We start from the raw sequence: 16,508 nt of genomic DNA, 5'->3' as shown, positions 1-16,508 counted from the left end.
TATTACCTGGGCACCTAAGGTGCAGAGGGGAACAGAATCAAAAGAGGCAAGAGAAAGTGCCCCAGAGGATTAGAATTCTCTGAGAGAACCAGGCCAAGGGAGCCGTTCTCATCTCTGTCTTCCACGTCATCCCAGAACTGGCAACAGAGAAACTAGAAGGCTGTGCACGGTTGTCTCTGGGAAGTCTCAGGCTCCCAGGCCACAGAACCTGCCCTTTCATCTGTGTCTCTTCTAAGGATTGCGACATCCTGCAGGCCTCTACTTGACAGTCCCCTGGGTGGGGAAACGTGGCCATGAGCCCTTGACCTGCTAGCTCAGGGCCTGAGGACAAGGCACGCAGCCTCGCCCTGGGGAACAGACTGTCTCTGACCAAAAGCTGCAAATGAACAAGAAGGGAGTGCTGGCAGTCCCTCTAACCGAGCTGGGTCAGGTGGGCGGGTAGTCACACCCCCTCATGCCCACTCCATTCCAAAGAAGTGGAATTTGTGAAAACCACTTTGTCATCCAGCACAGCTTCCTTCCAGTCAGAAACGGATTAATTCCCCTTAATTCTGGAGGAAAAAAAAAAATACTCTTTATAAGACAAGAAAAGGAAGCCAAGAATACAGATGCTCAAAATCATATTCTGCCTGAATAATTCTACCATGGGACACTTCACTCCCTCTTGCTTTGTGTGTGGTTGTCAGGCTGCTGAAGGGATGTTCCCCTGCTGAGACTGCCTTACAAAGAGGCAAGTAGCACTGCCCAGCTCATGCGGCAAGATTTGAGATGATACCATACCCCCACAGTCTGAAATCCTCCCATTAGAGTCATTCATACCTCTGAGTCTTGGAAAACTTTAATCTCTTATAGGTTTGTTGTTATTTTTCCTTATTAAAAGGTTTATACTCCTTAACCAGGGTAACTTAAGATTTATCAGGTGATAGCCAGGGTTTTGCAAAGAAATGCTGAATGAAACACAGGAGAGTTCCTGGTAGAAGATGCGAGGATACCAAAAATATACTTTACTTTTATACGCATATATATATTTTTTTAACTGAAATTACCTGACCTTAACCATTTTAAAGTGAGCAGTTCAGTGGCATTCAGTACATTCTCAGTGTTTTGCAGCCGCTACCTCTGTCTGGTTCCAAAACGTTTTTATCACCCTGAAAGGAAGCCCCATACCCATAAGCAGTGATCCCCTTTCCTCCTCCCCCAGCCCCTGGCATCTCCTCTGTCTCAGAGCACCAATCTGCTCTGTCTTTAGAGAAAATTTGCCTTTTCTGGATATTTCATATAACGGACTCATACAATATGTGGCCTTTTGTTTACCGTAGTTTTTATAGATGCTGTCCATCTGCTGTTGTTTGCCAGGATCAAGGAATAAAATTTTTAAATATCCAAAATGACTGAAAAATTCCCTTCTTAAATTATTAGTTAACATAGTCAACAGAAGTAGTTTCCCCTCATCATAGTGATGTCCCCGCTCTCTCCAAAGCACAGGACCAGGTGTTGGAGTGGCTTCTGCCCAACAGCCAGGACAGGCCCTGAGGGAAGACATAGAAACGCCTGAGGCCTCTGCAGGGTGTCCAGGGCCCAGGCCAAGGCCGAAGAGAGCCCAGGGAGCCGGCAGGGTGCTGGCAGGACACCTGGGGGGTGGGGGGGGCTCCGCCTGCGGGAGGGCCGTGGGCTGGCCCAGCCCTTTACACACCCCTGACGCCTCTAATGAGGATCTGAGGAACCCGCTGCCTCTGACCACACCTCATGCGTGCAGCTCAGAAAAAAACCAAAGTTTATCTGCCAAATTCAGGATGCAACCCTGACTGTTCCGGGCTTTTCTTTCTGCCTTTCCCTAATCTAATCGGGGCGTGCTCTCTTAAAGGGGAAGTGGTGCGTTTTGACTGGCCCGGGCCTCCGCCGGGAGCCAGGAAACATCAACCACAAGTCGCCTTGCCCAGCGTGTCACTGGCTCAGCCTCCTTATCCAAACGGCAAGGCCGTCTCCCCGGGATGTGTAAGTGTGAGCGCAGGGCACGTTGGCCACACAGGCAGGCGTGGGGCTGGGCGCAGGGCACGGAAGAGAGCCTGGCAGGCTGAGCGTGCCGTCAGCCCACTGTCCGTTTAGCAGAGAGGGGTTTGGGCACAAGAGTGCTGGTGTGTCTGTGGGCTGAGACTGGGCTTGCAGGGCTGAGGCGTGCAGCGGGGAGCATAGCTGCCGCAGAACGAGGTCAGGAGTAGGAGGCTGGGTTGGGGACCAGTCTATTTTGGACAGCCCTTCTGGAGGCGCGAGCCTCGGGCCCTGGGAAGGACTGGAATGGAAAATTTTCTAGCACCCCGTTCTTAGCACTGCGCAGCCAGCTTTAATGAGCCTTACCAACTCCAAGCTCCGCCCCCACCACCCCCCTTCCCAGCACTCACGCACAGCTTAAACTACATTTCTTTATTTACTCTGTAGTTGTTTTTCTCAAACATTTTCAGATATGATTTGTGTTAGGAAATGCTTCAACTTTTTGTTTTGTTTTTTTAATTCAAACTTCAAAAATTGCTTGAAACTAGCGATCTGTGTTTTTCCTTCCTTCCTATTTATTGACGGGCCTTGGTCTAGTGTGTGCACGTGGTGGGCCCTGAATAAGTGTTGGTGGCTGGTGACTTGGCAGACCGGCCCAGAGGAATGATTGGCAGTGTATCTGGCCTGGCTTCTAGCTGGGTTTTTGCTTCCTGTGTGCCCGTAGACAAATAAAGGGGAAATCTCATGCACACACCCCTAAACACATAGCTGCTGAGTGCCACACCTGAGTGTTCGACGGTAGGGAATGACCCCCCTAATGTGTTTTCAGCTCGTTCCTACCTCCAAGATTTTGTTTATATGGTCGTAATGGTTGATTTTTAAGTCACGGAAAAAGCTTTGTTTTCACCAAAATAACTCAGACCATTTGCTCCTAAAGAAGGAGAGTGAGCTAGACAAAAGGGGGCTGCAGAGTGGAGGGAAAACAAAAGTATGTGTCTCTGTACGCATGTATTGACAGGGTACAACCACACCCTACTCAAGACAACTTCCTGTTTGCCACTGCCAACTGCCACTCCAAGGAGAACAGAAATGGTTCCGTTATTAGTGGCTGCTGCGGGACCACAGCAGCCTGTGGGGTGAGTGGTTCTGAGTGACGCTGTGGGCTCACCAGGGAGCCAAGACTTTGCACCTTCTATTTTGGAGGCTGTGACCCTGCACGCTTACGACCAGAGGTCGGTACAGATAGAAATAAAGCAGTGGTGGCCTCTTCTGCCCCGGCCTGTGTTCCTTAGGCAGCGTGCTCTCCTTGGATTCTTGTAAATGGAATAATTTTTAATTCAGGAGCAGGGGGAAATCAGAGAACTGGCTACTTGAGAAAGCAATTGCCTGTATTTTTAAAATCAGCGTTTTCATGTATCAAGGAAACGTAGATGAGCGGCCTCAAGTGAGTTGGCACTGTGGTAGCCACCTGCCCTGTGTCATCGATCCTTGCAGCATTCATGTATGCAACAGTGAAATATCGTGAGTGAGTACTAGGGCAAGACCTCGTTCAGAATGCCAGGGGTAAGAGAGCGAACTAGACACCTGTCCTCTAGTCAGATCCAATGGCAGGGAACAAAAACCGCCGACCTAGCAATTACAACATATACTGTCTGCTGGGGGGGGGGGGTGCTGTAGGAGCCTCTGCCCCTTAATAACCTTAGGATATGGGTATTATTATCCCCATTTTATGGATAAGGAAACTGGGGCTTGGGGGGTTAAGTTCTTTGCCCAAGTCACAGAGCTAATCAATGACAGAGCTGGGATTTGAGCCCACATCTTTCTTGTTCCAGCTACAGCAGTGTTTGGTCCACATTTCCAATGATTCCCAGAGCTGGCAGAGCATGAGAATCACCTCTGGACCTTTTTCAAAAACCACAGATTTTTGAGGGTCCCAAGAGTGAAGGAACCCTTGCTGTAGCAAGTGGTCTCCCATGGGCGTATAAGTGTGGCCTGGGTGCTTATTGCCTCAGGCTTCCAAGATCCACTGACCCTTCCCAGAGGCGTGGACAGGGCCTGCCTGTGACAGAGACAAGGCTTTTGTTCACTTTACCCATCTGCATAAAGGCCACTGACTTTGCCTTGAGACACTAATGGGAAGACGCATTCCAGATGCATTTTAGACATCAGGAATCCTGGCTTGTTTATCTTCTCCTGGAAGAAATCTCAGGTTGGGTCTCCTGACACCCCACCCCACTTTGCCTGGCTACCTGCTGTCTGTCACAGCTGTCCGTTCAGTGACCCTGGGGTGGTCAGCCAGGCCATGTTAAGGTAAAATCTAAGTGCTTGTCCTAAACCTGGAAACTGCCAGTTTTCATCTATGAGGTGGTAACTTCTGTGCTTAAACTCGCGTGACTTGTGCAGTGTGCGTGTTTGGGCGTTTTGGCAGCAGTGGCAGGGGGATTGCTCTGGTGAATTTTAGGACCGTGCAGGTGGAATTTCTTGTCAACCCATCCACTACCATGTGGGATCTGGACCGATGGGATGGACTGGGGCAATAAGAAGCCTAATGTTATTCAGAGGATTGTGGCTCCGGCTGCAGGCAGCAGCCAGCAGACCAGGAAGGAATGTTTACTTGCCTCAGGTCCTTGAGGCAGCAGCCCACCTCCTTGGGGGGTTGGAGGGTGCGTGGGGAGGGGGAAGCTCTTCTCCACTCTGGATGACAGAGGTGAAAGTCAGCCCAGTCCTGGAGAGTGCTGTCCCCACCCTGAGGGAACACTGATTAGGAAGCTCTAGTCTTAACAGTGTCTGCTTCTCACCACTGTGATAACCCAGTAAGGGGTAGGTGCCAAGAAAAGGCTGAAAAAAATGAGTGCATGAATGAATGAGATTAGACTTTAACCCATGCTTTTTTATATTTACACCTGTTTTCTCTGCTTTGTCTTTTCTCGTTAGGGGTATAGTTGGATGGTGGTTGATTGGGTTGTATGTTGTTGTTGTTTTAATCTTTTTTTCTAGCGTGAATTTAAACAGCTTTGACAAAAACAGAATCTATTAAACGATACATCCTGTATTCTTCCCTTTTTTCCCCATCACACACATATATGTTTTTACATGTATACACACACACATGTATATGTGTATGTATATGTATATATGTTTTTATAAAGTAATGATTCATGTCTACATATATTTTGTGATTTTTTGAATATTTTTGTGTTGTGGATTTGGGCTTACTCTTTCACATACACATTTCCTTAGATTGAGAAAACCCTCAGGTCTGTTGTGAAAGTGCCCCTAGGATGGTGCACATGTACTTGTTCCCCCACAGGTTTATATTTGATGTGATTTTTCCTTTTGGGTAGGTTGAATGTCTTGTGAGTGTACCCCTGGGGATGATGGAAATGCTTCAGGGCCCTGGAAAGTCCCTGGGACTCCCCAAATCCTACCCAACAGGGATTTTTGCCAGAAATTTGCACCTTAGTGTAAATGGCAAATAGAAGAGTAGGTTTTGTTGACAGGAAGAGGCAGGGGGAAGGGAAATGCTACCGAGGAGGAAGATAAAGAGGATCCTGAATTAAATTTCTACCTTCAGACTTATGTCCAGGGCCAGCCTTAAATGCTTTCAAGGATCATCAGAGAAGTTACATCATTAAAGTATGAAAGGAAAGAATCATCCTTTCACCAAGCAGGATGTCAGGGTGGAAAGGGCATGGGCTCTGGGACCAGGCAGACCTGAACTTTCTTCCCAGCTCAGCCATGGTCTGTGTGGCCTTGGTCTTGTTTTATAATCTTGCTAAGCTTTAATTTCCCCATCTGTATAAAAGGGGCTAGCAGCATCCACTTTGTGGGGCGGTAGTGTAAATTACATGAACTGGTAAGTGTAAAAGTCACTTGTACAATACCTGGCATGCAGTAAGCACGTACGAAATGTTGCTCTCCTTCCTGAGTGAATGAATGGGCATGGAATGAACAGGCAACCAAGAAAGCAACCCAGAGCCCAGGCAGGTTTGAGAACAGAGCTGGCTCAAGCTGTGTAGGCCCCCGGCCCACTTTGGCATTTATCAAAGATCATTGCCTGGAGTGGGTAGAGGGTGAGGAGGGATAAAGAAGACCTAGTACAGATTAATTGGCAACAGGCACCCATGACAGGCTCCTCCCTGGCTATTCAAGCCCTGATGTCTTTTAACAGAATGCGCTTGTCTGAGTAGAGAGTAGGTGCTCCAGGAAAGCTTGCAAACCCTACTGAACAGGACCTGATTAGCATGATCACTAAGTCACTTAGCTTTCCCGTGCCTTCATTTTCTCCTCTGCTGAGGAAGTCTGATTCAGTATCCCTTCTCTAGCCATCCTGTTCTTATACTTAGCATGTAAATACAATTGTGGCAAATGTGACCACAGGCCAAGATTTTAGCTGCCGCTCCTCCACTTAATAGCTTTGCAACATCGGGCAAGTTTCTCAAATGCAGTCTGCCTCAGTTTCCACAGCTGTAAACTGGGATGCTACCTGTCTTAACAAGTGGTTGTAAAATACAGCATATGCTCGGCCTTTCTCCCTCCAACTCCAGTTTACCTTTGGAAGAACGCCCCTTTGAACTCAAGGTTGTTCTTTATAGAAAGCATCCTGATTGCAGCTATTAAAGCACATAGAAGCCACTGATAAAATAGAATCAGGCTAATGATTTGCACCTCAGAGGTGGGGACTGTAGGCAACTCAGAACTGTCAAATGAAAAAGCCAAGTGCTGGCCTAAACCTAAGTGAGATTACACAACTGAGGCTATGAATGTGGTGGTCAAAGTCTATTGAGAGGGATTGGTTTCTTAAAAACCATATTGGAAAATTTCCAATAAGTTCTTTCTAAGACTGGTTCAGAGAGCCACACTGGGTGTCAACAGCCAGCTCAACCTTGAGTCTACTCCAGTTGCATCTGAGCTAAAGGTTTTTGTTTGTTTTTTGTATGTGGTATGGTGGGGGTCACATTTCACTCTTTTTCCATGTGAGCATCCCGTTATCGCAGCACCATTTGTTGAATTTTTGTTTGTTTGTTTCCTTTCTTCTGTTTGCTTGTTTGATTTGGGGAAGTTCATGGACTGGAATCAAACTCAGGTCTCCCGCATGGCAGGCAAGAATTCTACCACTGAACTACTCTTGCACCACCCCTGTGCTAAGGTTTAAATACAGGACATGGATGCTGCAGAGTATGAAAATATCTCAGTGGAAAAGCATGAGGGGGAGGGCAGGGCTCTGAAGTTTTACAGAAATGGAAAAACCTGATGAATTTTACCTGCAGAGAGTAAGGGGACAGAATTGTGGAGGTTCCCAGGCTTACCATTGACTAACAGATTTTTAGGATGCTGAGAATCCGTCTCTGCAATCCCACTGCTCAGCCGGCCTCGGGTTTGCTACCTAGAGCTACACCTGGATGGTTGAGTCTGTGGAGGAGCAAGTGGTCTTAGAACAGCCAGCTGCCGAGGCCTTGGCCTGGGCTCCCTGTGGTAGAAAGAGAAAACAGTAAAAGGGTTTCATTGGCTTGTTCCAGGGGCCCTCAACTCTTTGAGGTTGAGGTCTCAGAAGATTTGGGTCTGAGGCTATGGCATGGGGCTGCTGACTGGCAGCTAAGAAGTGCCTAAACTCCTAAAAGGTGTTTCTTTCCATTCCCTAGGGAAATTAGGGTCCTCTGAAATGTCCACAGGCAGCAGGGAGGAACAGGTTCCAGCCTGCTCCTCCAGCCTCTCTCTGTACACAGCAGCAGCATCTGACATTTCAAGGTAGTAGAGTTTAAGACTACGGCTCTGAAGACATTCCCAGATCTGATGTTTCCTAGCTCTGTGACCTGGGGCAACTCATTGATATCTCTTAACTTCAGTTTCCTTATCTGAAGAATAGAGATAATAAAGTAACCACTCTTAAGGTATTGTAAGAATTAAATGCTATCGGGTAAATCAAGTTTAATAGAATGCCTGACACATAGGAAAATCTTAATAAATTATTATTACTTTTGACCAAAGGACAGAGAGACAAGACCAGAGGTTGTAGACCCAAGACCAATTACTAGGTTGCTATTGATGTATCAGACATTTATTTTGCTTGAGTGTTCTGACAGTGGTTTTCTGTTTTCATGTCAGTAGGTAAGTGGTGCTTAGAGTCAACATTGGCACAGTAGATTGGTTTGGTCTTTCGAACAGTCTAGAAAGAAATGTGTAGCAAGAGCTATAAACTATTGTAGTCATTCACTTTGGGAACCATACCTCAGTGAAATAATTCTAAATCATTTTTAAATAAACTGTTAAAAAGAGAGAGAGGAAAAGAAAAGACAACCACACACACACACAAATGGCAGACCATAAGCAGACTATAAAAGAGTAATTAAATAATCTACATTATGCCAACATGATTGAATATTCCCTAACTATGTAAAATGGCAAATATTTAGGAATTAGAAATGTATGTATAGAATATGTTAGAAAAAAGAAAGTCCAAAATGTCATCCATTATGATGTTGTTAATACATGTATGCACATTAACAAAGATTGGGAAAATTTGTAGGGAAAAGTTCTTTTCTCCAAAATTGTTGGTCTATAAAATATTTGAAGGGTGAGTGAAGAATTATAATTTGTCCTGTACAGGGCAAATGGAATTAGAATACTCATAGGTAAGCCCTTGGATAAACATAGAAAAAGAATGGTGACGCCCAAAGTAGGCAAGGGTTTATATTAGAATGGTTGTAATGCAAATCTGGAAAGTTTTACCCAGAGAAATTCCATCTGCACAGCTCTGCACAGCCTCATCTTCTTACAAGAAACTAAGACCTTGTCTTCTCCTTGTCACCAGCCCACCGTTCCACCAAAAGACAAAACAAGTCATCAACTCGCTGGTCTTCACAGATTGAATAGGAATTGAGTATTTCAATAAAATCTACTCATAGTCCCACCCCATCCCCATCCCAACCTAAGGTATCAGTTTGACCTGTTTTCAAAAGCTCACCTGAAGTTCACCCCCTTAAGAAAGCTCTGGTCACTCTGGCCCTACCTGTTCTCTTCCCACTTTAAATTCTGACACTGCTTTTCTCGCCTGCACCTGTGATGTGCAAGCTTGTTCACGTGACTGACACAGAAATCACAGATGTCTTTGTAGGACACCTCATTCAATCACAACAAGGAATAGTTTCACAAGTAGGATATACTACTTTAGTCTATTTATTGTCATTTAAAATCACACGTAAAAAAAATTAAGAGTTAAGGGCTGTCTTTAGGTCTCCATTAATATTCTCTCATAAACAACTTGTTCTTTCAATTAGTCATTTAAGAAGAATCTATGGAACTAAACTATAAAACCAAAGGAAAGCGTTTATCCATTGTTTTTATTCTCTAAGTTTGGCAACAGAACATACCAGCCAAGTTCGCTAACCAGAATTCTCTGAGAAGGTAGTTTCACAATCACAAATCTAGCCTATTCATTTGACCCTTAAGATGAATTACCTTTTTCTTTTCTTCCTTTTTTTTTTTTAATTTTTGTTCGAGTAATATATATACACAACCTAAAATTACTCCTTTTAATTACATTTAAATACATCATTCAAAAAAAATCATTCAGTGCTGTTAATTATATTCACCATATTGTGCTACTATCACCATCATCCATTACTAAAACTTTTCCATCACCCCAAATAGAAATTCTGTACATTTTGAGCATTAACTCCCTATTCCCTTCCCCAACCCTTGGTAACCTGTATTCTAGATTCTAAATCTATGAGTTTGCTTATTCTAATTATTTCGTAACAGTGAGCTTATATAATATTTGTCCTTTTGTGCCTGGCTTATTTCATTCAACATAATGTCCTCAAGGTTCTTGCATGTTGTCACATGTATCAGAACTTCATTTCTCTTTGTGGTTGAATAGCATTCCATTGAATGTATATGCCACATTTTGTTTATCCATTCATTGGTTGATAGGCACATGGGTTGCTTTCATCTTTTGGCAATTGTGAATAATGCCACTATAAACATCAATGTGCAAATACCTATTTGAGTCCCTGCTTTCAATTCTTTTAGATTTATGCCTGGAAGTGGGATTACCAGGTCATTTAATAATTCTATACTTAACTTTCTGAGGAACTGCCAAACTGTTTTTCATAGTGGGTGCACCATTTTACATTGCCAATAGCAGTGAATGTGTGTTCCTATTTCTCTACACCCTCTCCAACATTTGTAATTTTCTGTGTTTTTTTTTTCTAAATGGTAGCCATTCTAGTGGGTGTTAAATGGTATCTCATTATGGTTTGGATTTGCATTTCCCTAATGGCTAAGAATGGTGAGTATCTTTTCATGTGCTTTGTGGTCATTTGTATGTCTTTGGAGAAATGTCTTTTCAAGTGTTTTGCCCATTTTTACTTGGATTCTTTGTCATTTTGTTGCTGAGTTGAAGGATTTCTTTATATATTCTGGATATCACACCTTTATTGAATATGTGGTGCAGGTAGTCATTTTTACCCTCATGATAAAGTCCTTTGATGCACAAAAGTTTTTAATTTTGATATGGTCCCATTTACCTATTTTTTTCATCTTTTGTTGCTTTGGGTATAAAGTTCAAGAAACCGTTGTCTAACACAAGATCCTGAAGTTGCTTCTCTGTGTTTTCATTTGGAGTTTTAGAGTTCTAGCTCTTATATTTAGGCTTTTGACCCATTATGAGTTGATTTTTGTATATGATGCAAGGTGGGGATCCACCTTCATTCTTCAATTTTCCCAGCACCATTTGTTAGAGAGACTATTCTTCTCCAATTCAGAGGTCTTTGCCCTCTTGTCAAAAATCAGGTGACCATAAATATGATGGTTGATTTCTGAGCTCTCATTTCAATTCTGTTGGTCTAAATGTCTGTCCTTGTGCCAGTACCATGCTGTTTTTGTTACTGTGACTTTGTAGTAAGCTTTAAGATATATTTAAGATATATTCAGGGCTCCTTACCCTTCCATATAAATTTGATTATAAGCTTTTCCATCTTTGCAAAGAAGGTTATTGAAATTTTCATAGGTATTGTGTTGAATCTGTAAATCATTTTGGGTAGAATTGACATCTCAACAGTATTTAGTCTATCAGTCCATGAACATGGAATGTCCTTCCATTTATTTAGGTTTTCTTTTATTCCTTTTAGCAATGTTTTGTCACTTTCTAAGTACAAATCCTTTATATCCTTGGTCAGATTTATTCCTATATATTTAATTATCTTAGTTACTATTCTAAATGGAACTTGTTTCTTAATATCTTCTGATTGTTCATTATAGTGTATAGAAGCACTACTAATTTGGGCTGTTGACCTTGTACCCTACCACTTTGCTGAATTCATAGTAGCTCCAGGAGCTTTTTTGTAGTTTTTTCAGAATTTCCTTTATATAGGACCATGTCATCTACAAATAGGGAAAATTTTACTTCTTTCCTTCCAATTTGGATGCCTTTTATTTCTTTTTTTTTCTTGCTTAATTGTGCTGTCGAGAACTTCCAGTACAATTTTGAATAACAGTGATGACAGTGGGCAGCCTTGTCTTGTTCAGATCTTAGAGGGAAAGCTTTCGGTCTTTTCATTGCTGAGTATGATATTAGCTGTGGGTTTTACATATATGCCCTTTGTCATATTGCAGAAGTTTCCTTCTATTCCTAATTTTCCAAGTGTTTTTAGAACCAAGCAGTGCTGAATTTTGTCAAATGCCTTTTCTGCATCGATTGAGATGATCATAAGGTTGTTTCCTTCACTCTGTCCATGTGGCATGTTAAATTAATTGATAGTCTTATGTTGAATCAGCCTTGCCTATCTGGTATAAATCCTGCTTGATTGTGGCATATAATTCTTTTAATGCATTAAATTCAGTTTCCTAGTATTTTGTTGAGGATTTTTGCATCTATATTCATAAGAAATATTAGTCTGTAATCTTCTTTTCTCATGATATGATTATCTGGCATTGGTATGAGGGTGATGTTCGCCTTGTAGAATGAATAGGGAGTGTTCCCTCCTCTTCAATTTTTTTGAAAGGATAAAATTCCCTTGTGAAACCTTCTGGTCCTGGGCTTTTCTTTGTTGAAAGGTTTCTGATTGAATGATTCAATCTCTTTACTAGTTGTTGGTTTGTTGAAACCTTCTCTTCCCTCTTGAGTCAGTGTAGGCAGTTGGTGTATTTCTAGGAATTTGTCCATTTCATCTATCTAAGTTCTCTAATTTGTTGGTGTAAGTTGTTTGTGGTGTCCCATTTTTCCCTTTTTATTTCAGTGGGGCCCATAGAAATGCCCCCTTTTCATTTCTGATTTTACTCATTAGTGTGTTCTCTCTCTTTTTCTTTGTCATTCTAGCTAAAGTTTTGCTCACTTTGAATTTAGTTTGCTCTTCTTTTTCTAATTCTTCTAGTTTTGAAGTTAGGTCTCTGATTTGAAATCTTTCTTCATTTTTAATGTAAGCATTTAGAGTTACGAATTTCCCTCTCAGCACTGCCTTTGCTGCATTCTGTAAGTTTCAGTATGTTGTATTATCATTTGCATTCACCTCAAGATATTTGCTAATTTCCCTTGTGACTTCCTCTTTAGCCCATTTGTTTAAGAGTACATTGTTTAATTTCCATATATTTGTGAGCTTTCCACTCTTTCCTCTGTTATTGATTTATAGCTTCATTCCTTTGTGGACAGAGAATAGACACTGTATGATTTCAATATTTTTGCATTTATTGAGACTTGTTTTATGACCTAAGATATGGTCTATCCTGGAGGATGATCCACGTGTACTCAAGAATGTACATTCATTCTTTTATTGGATGAATTGTCCATTAGGTTTAACTGGTTTAGGGTATCATTAATCTCTTGTATTTCCTTCTTGATCTTCTGTCTAGTTGTTCTATCCATTTTGAAAGTAGTGTATTAAAGACTCCTACTATTAATGTAGAACCGTCAAATTTCTCCCTTCAGATCTGTCAATATTTCCTTCATATGCTTTATATATTTGGGGTCTCTTTTGTTAGGTGCATATATATTTATAATTGTTATGGCTTCTTGTTGAGTTGTCTCCTTTATCAGTATATAGTGACTACCTTTGTCTCTTGTAACTGTTTTACTTAAAGACTATTTTATCTGATATTAATATAACTACGCCAGCTTTCATTTGGTTACTACTTGCATGATATGTTTTTTCCATCCTTTTACTTTCAACCTACTTATGTCTTTGAATTTAAGGTGATTCTCTTGTAGACAGCAGATAGTTGAGTCATGCTTTTTTATCCGTTCAGCCTTTTGACTGGAGAATTTAAAGTCATGAGTGATAATGCTGGGCTTTCTTCTGCTATATTTAGTCTTCATAAGTCTTATACTTTTTTTTCCCCTCAATTTTTCCATTAATGTCTACTATCAAATTTACTTGATTTTTTTCGTGTTGTACCAAATTGAGTCCCTTCTCATTTCTATTTGAATATATTTTCCATACACTTTTCTTATGGTTTCCTTAGGGTTAAAGTTTAAATCCTAAATATGTAACAGTCGTGTTTGATGCTGTACCAACTTGACTTCCATAGTTTACACATACTGTTCCTATACCTGTCTGTCCCCCCACCTTTTTTTTTAACAAAGTATATCTTTGTACATCGTATGTCCAGAACCATAGGCTTATCATTATTTTTATGCATTTGCATTTTAGCACCTATGGAAAGTAGGAAGTACAATAGTACTGGCATTTGTAATTACCCACATGATTACCTCTACTGGAGGTCTTTATTTCTTTATGTCACTTCGAACTACTGCCTAGCGTCCTTTCCTTTTAGTCTGAAGAAGTCCCTTTAGTATTGCTTGTAGAAATAGGTCTAGTGGTGATGAACTTTTTCAGCTTTTGTTTAACTAAGAATGTCTTAACTTCTCCCTCATTTCTGAAAAACAGTCTCACCAGATATAAAATTCTTGCTTAGTGTATTGGTTTGCTAAAGCTGCTAGAAAGCAATATACCAGAAATGGAACTGCTTTTTTTAAAGGAAATGTATTAAATTGTAAGTTTGCAGTTCTAAATCTATAAAAATGTCCAAACTAAGGAATCCAGGCAAAGATACCTTGACTCAAGAAAGGCTGATGGATCCAGAATACCTTTTTCAGCTGGGAAGGCACGTGGCTGGTATCTGCTGGGGTTTTTGGCTTCTGGTTTCAACAGCTTCCCTGGAAGGCATTTACTTTCTGTATCTCTAAATGTCTGGGTCTCATGTTGGCTCTTTCTGTTGGCTCTGAAACTTTTTCCAAAATGGTTCCCTCTTGAAGTCCAGTAAGCAACCCCACCTTGAATAGGTAGGGATGTATCTCCATGGAAGCCATCTAATCAAAAGGTCCCACCCACAATTCAGGGTATCACATCTCAATGAATGCAACTTAATCAAAAAAGATCCCACCCAACAATATTGAATTAGTATTAAAGAGCATGGTTTTTCTGGGGTACACAACATTTTCAAATCAGCACACTTAGCAATTGTTTTCTTTCAACCCACTGCCTCCTTACCTCCATGGTTTCTGAGAGAAATCAACATTCAGTCTAATTGGGACTCCCTTATATATAACATGTTGCTTTTCCCTTGCAGCTTTCAGAACTCTCTCCTTGTCCTTTGCAATCGACAATTTGATCAATATATGTTGAACATATTTTTCTTCAAGTTTATTCTATTTGATGTTTCTGGGATTCTTGTATGTGCATATTCATGTCTTTTGCTAAATTTGTAAAGTTCTCTGTCATATTTCTTTGACTGTTTCCTCTACTCTGGAACTCCCATAATGCATATATTTCTATGCTTGATGGTATCCCAGAGGTTTCTTAGCTTATTTTCAATTTTTATAAATTTTTTTTCTTTTTGCTCCTCAGCTTAACTCATTTCAATGATCTTGTCTTCAGATTTACTGATTCTTTCTTCTGCCAGCTCCATCTGCTGCTGAAACCCTCCCAGGAATTTTTCATTTCAGTTATTCTGGTTTTCTACTCCAGTAGTTCTCTTTACTGTGATTCTCATAGTTTTCATTCATTGTTTTCTTGACATCTTTTAATCTTTCTCTGTATTTTCCTTCATCTCCTTGAGCATACTGAAGTTCTTTTTTTTTTGCTCTAAGTCTTTGTCCAGTAAGTCTACAATCTAGTCTTTGTCCTTGATGTTTTCTGAATTTTTATCAAGTTCCTTAGGATGGGCTATCATTTCCTGTTTCTTCATTTGTCTTTTACTCTTTTGTTGTACACTATACTTTTTAATATTTTTAAGTGCTAACTCTAGGATTTCTTCCCTGAGATGTCTGTTTCTTGAGTTTGTAACCAGCTGGTGGCATGACAGGGATTTTCTTGAATGTCAGCCATCCTATTACAAAGGTCTGCCCAAGGCGAGTGAAGAGTGCTGGGCCCTCCCTGTCTTTTCCAGGCCCGTGTCTCGTCCTGTGCTCGTGCTTGCTAGTGCCCTTAGAACTTCCCCTATGTACAGGAGTTTGAATGTCCCTCTACTTCCTAGAGGGAGACATACCTTCTCCCTCTCCTGGGTGTTCCATTGCTTGACTTACAGCAGGTGAGCCTCTCCCTAAGCCACCTGCCTCAATTGTTTCTTACACTGCTTTCCTTGTCTCAAGTTGCTTCGGTCTGTAGGGCAAATTCTGGTAGGGGAAGCACACTGGAGAGGACTTTCCCAAATCAGTCTTTCCCAGCTGGAACAGGGTCAAGGGCCCACAAAGGGAGTACTGGCTGGCCCCAAACTGCCCTGTAGAGGGCGTGAGGGAGGGGCCATAAAGGGCACCTGGAACTGCTCCCACCCTCCCTAGGCTGCATTTTCTTGATCCACCCAGTAAATGCAGCCCTTCACCTGCCCTCTGCAGCTCTGAGAAAGTGTACTGTCTTTAAGTCTCCTCTGCCACCTTTGTCTGGGATGGGTTGAACCAATGGCTTCCTGGACCCCCAGTGATCCGAAGTAGCTGATCAAAACCTGTGATCAGAGATTGGCCCATGCCCACTGCAGATCTTGGGAAAGCAGATTTGTATGTCACTTTTTGATACCAAGAAGCTACACTAGAGGCCAGACCCCACCGCTGCATGCCACTGCTGCATGAAAAGCAATGTACTGTTATTTTCTGTAATTTATCAGTCTCTTTCTCCCACTCTACTCAAGAAGCTGTACAGTGTTTCCTGGACTCTGGGGTTTCAGAATAGTTGGTTCAGGTAGTTCCTTCCTGTTTAATAGTTGCTCCAGTAGAGGGACTAATTCCTGGAGCTTCCTACTCCACCATCTTCCCACAATCCTTCTGATTTATCTTTAATTGTTGACTTGTGTTTTTTTTTTATTTGTTTTTTTTTTACATGGGCAGGTACCGGGAATCAAACCCGGGTCCTCTGGCATGGCAGGCAAGCATCCTTGCCTGCTGAGCCACCGTGGCCCGCCCAACTTGTGTTATTTTTAACTCTTAGTTTAACAAAGTGAAATCCATTTCAGTTTTAAGGCTTCTCTCCCCACCTAAACTGAAGGATATTTTTGTACATCCCCCCTGACCAGCTTGAGTAAGCGTTACTAAG

At 41.9% G+C, this 16,508-nt stretch overlaps 1 protein-coding gene across 7 annotated transcripts in view; it reads left to right on the top strand.

Moving 5' to 3' along the window:
* Positions 1-16,508, top strand: part of ATXN7L1 (ataxin 7 like 1) — a 261,992-nt gene that overhangs the window by 184,268 nt on the left and 61,216 nt on the right. The window contains exon 1 of one of the 7 annotated variants that reach the window (XM_077162954.1): positions 1,689-1,995. The exons of 5 other annotated variants lie outside the window; for them this stretch is intronic. The gene's annotated coding sequence lies outside the window, so the exon portion shown is untranslated. Of the gene's footprint in view, positions 1-1,688; positions 1,996-2,027; positions 3,126-16,508 lie in introns of those variants that run through there. One more of the 7 variants, XM_077162969.1, reaches the window with a different exon arrangement.

Source organism: Tamandua tetradactyla, chromosome 1 (assembly GCF_023851605.1).
Source record: "Tamandua tetradactyla isolate mTamTet1 chromosome 1, mTamTet1.pri, whole genome shotgun sequence".
Taxonomy (NCBI): Eukaryota; Metazoa; Chordata; class Mammalia; order Pilosa; family Myrmecophagidae; genus Tamandua; species Tamandua tetradactyla.
Note: the sequence above shows the minus strand (reverse complement) of the source record. Positions and strands in the feature narration are given on the sequence as shown.